This window comes from Mandrillus leucophaeus, unplaced genomic scaffold, assembly GCF_000951045.1.
Source record: "Mandrillus leucophaeus isolate KB7577 unplaced genomic scaffold, Mleu.le_1.0 Scaffold730, whole genome shotgun sequence".
NCBI classification, from domain to species: Eukaryota; Metazoa; Chordata; class Mammalia; order Primates; family Cercopithecidae; genus Mandrillus; species Mandrillus leucophaeus.
The window spans coordinates 2,016,831-2,024,482 of NW_012107920.1; the positions used below are offsets into that span (position 1 = coordinate 2,016,831).

General features: G+C 36.6%; 1 long non-coding RNA gene across 1 annotated transcript in view; it reads right to left on the bottom strand.

Annotated features, from left to right (window-relative positions):
* LOC105528759 overlaps positions 1 to 5,746 on the bottom strand; it is a 65,036-nt gene extending 59,290 nt beyond the window's left edge. The window contains exon 1 of the long non-coding RNA XR_001004402.1: positions 5,513 to 5,746. This is a non-coding gene — a long non-coding RNA (uncharacterized LOC105528759). The remainder of the gene's footprint in view (positions 1 to 5,512) is intronic.
* Between the last annotated feature and the right edge of the window lie 1,906 nt (positions 5,747 to 7,652).

The window sequence follows — 7,652 nt, forward strand, 5'->3', positions numbered from 1 at the left end:
TGCCCATTCAGTATGATATTGGCTGTGGGTTTGTCATAAATAGCTCTTATTATTTTGAGATACGTTCCGTCAATACCGAGTTTATTGAGAAGTTTTAGCATAAAGGCTGCTGAATTTTGCCAAAGGCCTTTTCTGCATTTAACGAGATAATCATGTGGTTTCTGTCATTAGTTCTGTTTATGTGATGGATTATATTTATTGATGTGCATAAGTTGAACCATCCTTGTGTCCCAGGGATGAAGCTGACTTGATCGTGGTAGATAAGCTTTTTGACGTGCTGCTGGATTCAGTTTGCCAGTATTTTACTGAGGATTTTCACAGCGATGTTCACCAGGGATATTGGTCTGAAATTCTCTTTTTCTTTTTGTTGTGTCTCCGCCTGGCTTTCGTATAACGATGATGCTGGCCTCATAAAATGAGTTCGGGAGGATTCCCTCTTTTTCTATTGACTGGAATAGTTTCAGAAGGAATGGTACCAGCTCCTCTTTGTACCTCTGGTAGAATTCGGCTGTGAATCTGTCTGGTTCTGGACTCTTTTTGGTGGTTGGCTATTAATTATTGCCTCAATTTCAGAGCCTGTTATTAGTCTATTTAGAGAACCAACTTCCTCCTGGGTTAGTCTAGGGAGGGTGTATGTGTCCAGGAATTTATCCATTTTTTCCAGATTTTCTAGTTTATTTGCATAGAGGTGTTTATAGTATTCTCTGATGGTAGTTTGTATTTTTGTGGGATCAGTGGTGATATCCCCTTTATCATTTTTAATTGCAGCTATTTGATTCTTCCCTCTCTTCTTCTTTATTAGTCTGGCTAGTGTTCTATCAATTTTGTTGATCTTTTCAAAACACTAGTTCCTGGATTCATTTATTTTTTGGAGTGTTTTTTGTGTCTCTATCTTCTTCAGTTCTACTCTGATCTTAGTTATTTCTTACCTTGTGCTAACTTTTGAATTTGTTTGCTTTTGCTTCTCTAGTTCTTTTAATTGTGATGTTAGGGTGTCAATTTTAGATCTTTCTTGCTTTGTATTGTGGACAGTTAGTGCTATAAATTTCCCTCTATACACTGCTTTACATGTGTCCCAGAGATTCTGGTACATTGTGTCTTTGTTCTCATTGGTTTCAAAGAACATCTTTGTCTGCCTTCAGTTCATTATTTACCTAGTAGTCATTCAGAAGCAGGTTGTTCGGTTTCCATGTAGTTGTGCAGTTTGAGTGAGTTTCTTAATCCTGAGTTCTAATTTGATTGCACTGTGGTCTGAGAGACAGTTTGCTGTGATTTCTGTTCTTTGACATTTGCTGAGGAGTGCTTTACTTCCAATTATGTGGTCAATTTTAGAATAGGTGCAATGTGGTGCTGAGGAAAATGTATATTCTGTTGATTTTTTTGTAGCGGGGGAGTTCTGTAGATGTCTACTAGGTCTGCTTGGTGCTGAGCTGAGTTCAAGTCCTGGATATCCTTGTTAACCTCCTCTCTCATTGATCTGTCTAATATTGACAGTGGGGTGTTAAAGTCTCCCATTATCATTGTGTGGGAGTCTAAGTCTCTTTTTAGGTCTCTAACGACTTGCTTTATGAAGCTGGGTGCTCCTGTAACGAATCTGGGTGCTCCTGTATTGGGTGCATATATATTTAGGACAGTTAGCTCTTCTTGTTGAAGTGATCCCTTTACCACTACATAATGGCCCTCTTTGTCTCTTTTGATCTTTGTTGGTTTAAAGTCTGTTTTATCAGAAACAAGGATTGCAAACTCTGCTTTTTTTTTAATTTTCCATTTGCTTGGTAGATCTTCCTCCATTCCTTTATTTTGAGCCTATTTGTGTCTCTGCATGTGAGATGGGTCTCCTGAATACAGCACACTGATGGGTCTTGACTATCCAATTTGCCAGTCTGGGTCTTTTAATTGGATCATTTAGCCTATTTACATTTAATATTGTTATATGTGAATTTGATCCTGTCATTATGATGTTAGCTGGTTAATTTGCCTATTAATTGATACAGTTTCTTCATAGCATCGGTGGTCTTTACAATTTGGCATGTTTTTGCAGTGGCTTGTACCAATTGTTCCTTTCCATGTTTAGTGCTTCCTTCAGGAGCTCTTGTAAGGCACGCCTGGTGGTGACAAAATCTCAGAGCATTTCCTTTTCTGTAATGGATTTTATTTCTCCTTCACTTATGAAGCTTAGTTTGTCTGGATATGAAATTCTGGGTTGAAAATTCTTTTCCTTAAGAATGTTGAATATTGGCCCCCACTCTCTTCTGGCTTGTAGGGTTTCCTCTGAGAGATCAGCTGAAAGTCGGCTTCCCTTTGCGTGTAACCCAACCTTCATGGCTGCCCTTAACATTTATTCCTTCATTTCAACCTTGGTGAATTTGACAATTATGTTTCTTGGGTTTGCTCTTCTCAAGGAGTATCTTTGTGGTGTTCTTTATATTTCCTGAATTTGAATGTTGACATGCCTTGCTAGGTTGGGGAAGTTCTCCTGGATAATATCCTGAAGAGTATTCTCCAACTCAGTTTTATTCTGCCTGTCACTTTCAGGTACACCAATCAAACGTAGATTTGGTCTTTTCACATAGTCCCATATTTCTTGGAGGCTTTTTTTGTTTCTTTTTACTTTTCTCTAATCTTGTCATCTCACTTTATTTAATTAATTTGATCTTCAATCACTGATATCCTTTCTTGCTCTTGATCGAATCGCCTACTAAAGCTTGTGCATGTGTCATGAAGTTCTCGTGCCATGGTTTTCAGTTTCATCAGGTCCTTTAAGGTCTTCTCTACACTGTTTATTCTAGTTGGCCATTCTTCTAACTTTTTTTCAAGGCTTTTAGCTTCCTTGTGATGGGTTTGAACATGCTCCTTTAGCTCAGAGAATTTTGTTATTACCAACCTTCTGAAGCCGCCTTCTGTCAGCTCGTCAAATTCATTCTCCATCCAGCTTTGTTCTGTTGCTGGTGAGGAGCTGCGTTCCTTTGGAGGGGGAGAGGTGCTCTGATTTTTTGAATTTTGAGCTTTTCTGCACTGCTTTTTCCCCCTGTTTGTGGTTTTATCTACCTTTGGTCTGTGATTTTTGTGACCTACAGGTGAGGTTTTGGTGTGGATGTCCTTTTTGTTGATGTTGATGCTATTCCTTTCTGTTTGTTAGTTTTTCTTCTAACATTCAGGTCCCTCAGCTGCAGGTCCGTTGGAGTTTGCTGGAGGTCCACTCCAGAGCCTGTTTGCCTGGGCATCACCAGCAGAAGCTGCTGAACAGCAAATATTGCTGCCTGATCCTTCCCCTGGAAGCTTCTGCATGAGGTGTCTGCTGGCCCCTACTGGGACATGTCTCCCAGTTAGACTACAGGGGTGTCAGGGACCCACTTGAGGAGGCAGTCTGTCCATTCTCAGAGCTCAAATGCCATGCTGGGAGAACCACTTCTCTCTTCAGAGCTGTCAGACTGGGACATTTAAGTCTGCAGAAGTTGTCCACTGCCTTTTGTTCAGCTATGCCCTGCCCTCAGAGATGGAGTCTATAGAGGTAGTAAGCCTTGCTGAGCTGCGGTGGGCTCTACCCAGTTCAAGCTTCCTGGCCACTTTGTTTACCTTGAAGCCTCAGCAATGGCAGATGCCAGATGCCCCTGCCCCCACTAGGCTGCAGCCTCACAGGTGGATCTCAGACTGCCATGCTCGCAGTGAGTCATGCTTCATGGGTGTGGGACCCAGCAAGGCAGGCACAGGAGAGAATCTCCTGGTCTGCTGGTTGGTAAGACTGTGGGAAAAGCACAGTATTTGGGTGGGACTGTACCGATTTTCCAGGTACAGTCTATCATAGCTTCCCATGGCTAGGAAAAAGAAATCCCCGATCCCTTGTGCTTCCTGGGTGAGGTGATGCCCTGCCCTGCTTTGGCTTGCCCTCTGTGGGCTGCATGCACTGTCTAACCAGTCCCAATGAGATGAACCAGGTACCTCAGTTGGAAATACAGAAATCACCCATCTTCTGTGTCGATCATGCTGGGAGCAGCAGACTAGAGCTGTTCCTATTCAGTCATCTTGGCCATTCAGTAAAGTTATTTAATTTAAAACATTATCTGAGACAATGCTATTTCTACTTTTGGGTGTATAAAAAAAATTTTTTTAATGAAATGATGATGATAGTTGATGAGATCTAAAAAATAAAAGGTTAATAACACATCCAAAGATTTTTTGAAAATCAAATTGGTCTGTGGGAATGACTGTTTTAGGGAATTTTGGTCATGTATAGAAATTGAAGGATTACATATAAAGAAACCTTTGAAATTTGTATTTATTTGTAGACTTTAAGCAAACAGAGCCAAATCAGATCCTGTCAAAAGTTACTGATTGTGATTTACAATGAAATGAGATCTACCTATACATCATCGTGTTCTTAGAATATAATGTACATTGTGAATAACTAGATATAGTTTATGGCTGAATACAAACCCAATCTTTAAACTTACAAATATATATAATACCTACACAAATCAAACGTTTCAAGGTACACTGGTAGTAAAGATTAAAATGCACAAATTCTAAACTGTTTTAAAATGGTCTATTTTAAAACTACTGACTTACATAACTTTGGCTATTAATCAAAATATAACTTTGGGGATATTGAGGAAATGGTCGAGATGACATTTTCAAATAAGAAGTATTGGGAAGTAAGAAACCTTGATGTGAGCACTGCTTCATAGTGTAAAACTGACAAAATAATTGTTAAGTAAAAAGGTATATCTTTGAAATTGAAGGTGACTAGCTATGTGAATGCTGTAATGCTGTTAACAATACATAAAGAAGGTTAAAATATATTCTATTACATGTATTCTATGTATTCTATTACAGTGGTTCTATTACATTAAAGGTGTCTCAGAAAATTCTGCTACAATGTTCAAGTCCAATAAATTAACAAGTGACTTCTTTGCCTGGTAAGCTATTTGTTAACATTTTGCTAGCTGTCAAAAGGACTGACAGATTATGCAGCTTAATTTAAATTTTAATAAAAATGCAAAGATCATTCAAAATAAACACATATAATTATGCACTGTGAAAAGCAGTATTGAATACTTCAGAAGAGCAACACAAGAAAATTAATTTCACCCTACTGGTTTTTATGCATCTACAAGTCTCAGACTGCAATGTCACAGATGATCTCAACTCAAGCAGGATTATTGAAAAGCTGAATGAGTTGAGGTGGTAACTTGACTGCCTCTTCCCCTTGCTAATAACTTTGCCTATTAACTTGGGACTGTGAAATGATTTAAATAGTATGGCCTCCACGAACTGATGATCAGTTATTAAATAAAAATGGTCTGCCCTACATGGTAACATTAGTTCCCAAGAAAATGACTTTTTTGACCCCAAATATGGCATCTGGTATCCAATCTAAAAAAGTTTACTGGGTTAATTCTACTTTTGTCTTAAACTATTAATATGATCAATAAATACGTACTGTTTAGTTCCCAAAAGAAAGTGTTTTGTTTTGTTTCATGTGTTTGAAGTATTAAAAGATCATTTAACTTACTTTTGAACTTTTTCATTGGTTACTTGGGAGGCCTCTATGGCATGTTGAAGTTGTAATTCCATATTTGCTCGCTCTGTCAGAGCTTGTTGCAGTTGAGTAGCCAGTTCCTCATTTTGTTGTTGAGTGATGGAAACAATGTTCTCTCTGTTTTTTAAAGCTTCTTCATATGTACTCAGGGCATAGTTAAACTGATCCTTCAGATTTTCTTCTTGAGATAAAGATTTGTGTAAACTGAGAAAATATTAAAAAATAATTTAAAGATAAGTAATGTAGACTGAGTGATCTATGATCTATTTAACAAAAACCTCCATTTAGAATCTCTAATTCTAAAAATCAATAAACACTTAAATGAGCAAATGAAAATAATTTTTATGTCACAACATATAAAATTGATAATTTTTCTGCTTCTAGGCTGAAAACCCAGACAAATGACTATGCTACCAAAGCATACAAAAAGATGCTGCAAGATGTTAATTTAATTAAATCAGTGTAAATATTACATTCAATTTTCTTTAAAAGGAATAGAGAACTGGAAAATAAAGTATCTCTAGGCAAATATAAGAATGTAATAAGCTGAAAGAAGTGAGAAGAGAATGGGCATTGGTTTAGGAGGTTGAGGGTCTATTCTTCCAAGCACTTAATGAGAATGGATGAGGTTTATGCAAATACTGACCAGCCTTCTACACAGCATTTTCTACTTGTCACAGTTGAGATATAAATGAATTTAAAATCACTGGTCAGATTGCACAGAAATAATATGTATTCATATATATGTGTGTATATATATATTTTTTTGGCTAATGAATCTTATAACAAATACATCTACTCATTAAGTCATACAGAGAAATAGCATATAAATTAAGACTAAATGAATGCAGAAGAAAATGCAGACAAATAGAATCCTAAAATGCTAAAGGTCAAATCTTTGATATGTCATTACCACCTACCACCTGAGGTTATTCTGAAATGGCACCAAGCACCTCACTCAATTAAATAAAGACATTTTGAAAATATAAATATTTAATAAGAGAAATTTAAAATCCACACAGGAGATGTTCTTTTTTATTAAATATCATTTCAGTATATGCATACAAAGGAAATGTCGATTGGAGACATTTGAAGTAAAATAACTTAACTATATAATATAGATTGATAATGTGAAGGAAAGCAATATCATTATTAAACCTGCAAAAAGCTAGTCAGTGAACTTTGGCATTGTCCTAATACCTCGTGTGATACTTTCTTTAAAACTGTTCAAACTAATTATACATTTCCTTTTTTAGTTTAAGTTACCTATAAGCCTTTACAGTATGCTTATTTTGGAGAAGGCGTCCCATAGAACTAGGATGGACATGAAACAAGGACAGTCAGCATACCAGATGAAATCATTTCAGGATTCAAATTCCTTCCTAAGAATACAGACTGTTACTAACCCCTGGTCAATTGGCTACTACCTAGAAAATTAGAATGGTATGTAGTGCCACATTTGTGGAGTGCAAAAAATATCTTTTTTCATGGTTTTCACATTGTTATTAATCTAACTAACCCTACTTCGTTTCTTCTCAGTGTTTTCTACCAACCTATGTGCCTAAGGACTGTCTCTTGCCCATTTTCCTATTTTTTCTGTGTCCTCTCACTTTCTGCATCTCGTCTGTTCCAAGTTCCAATTTTCTTTAGCTCACCCTCTGTATCTCCTTGAAAGACGCAAGAAAGAAAGAAATTAAAAAGAAACAAACTAAAAGCTAAACCTTAACAAAGGTACTTTATGTTCTTTATGCTTAAAACATTATTAGTTATATTTTGATTTGTTAACTACATTTTAAATTACACAAGGTGCATATATACAAAGTATTCAGCTTGAAAAAATGTGAAGAACAAAATACAGAAAAAACGCAGAAATCTAGAAGACCCCTAGTGTTCCCTCCCATTTTTCCCCTCCCCAAAAGGTAAGTACTAATCCAACCTTTATCGAAATGTAAATTGCCTATTTTTAAACTTTTTGTATGGCTTATTTTCCTCAACAATTGGTATGTGAAGTTCACCTTGCTGTTGCATATCATTCATTGCTTTTTATTGCTATAAAATATTCTGTTATATTCATATGCCATAACTTATTTAACTATTCCACTGTTGTTGCTAT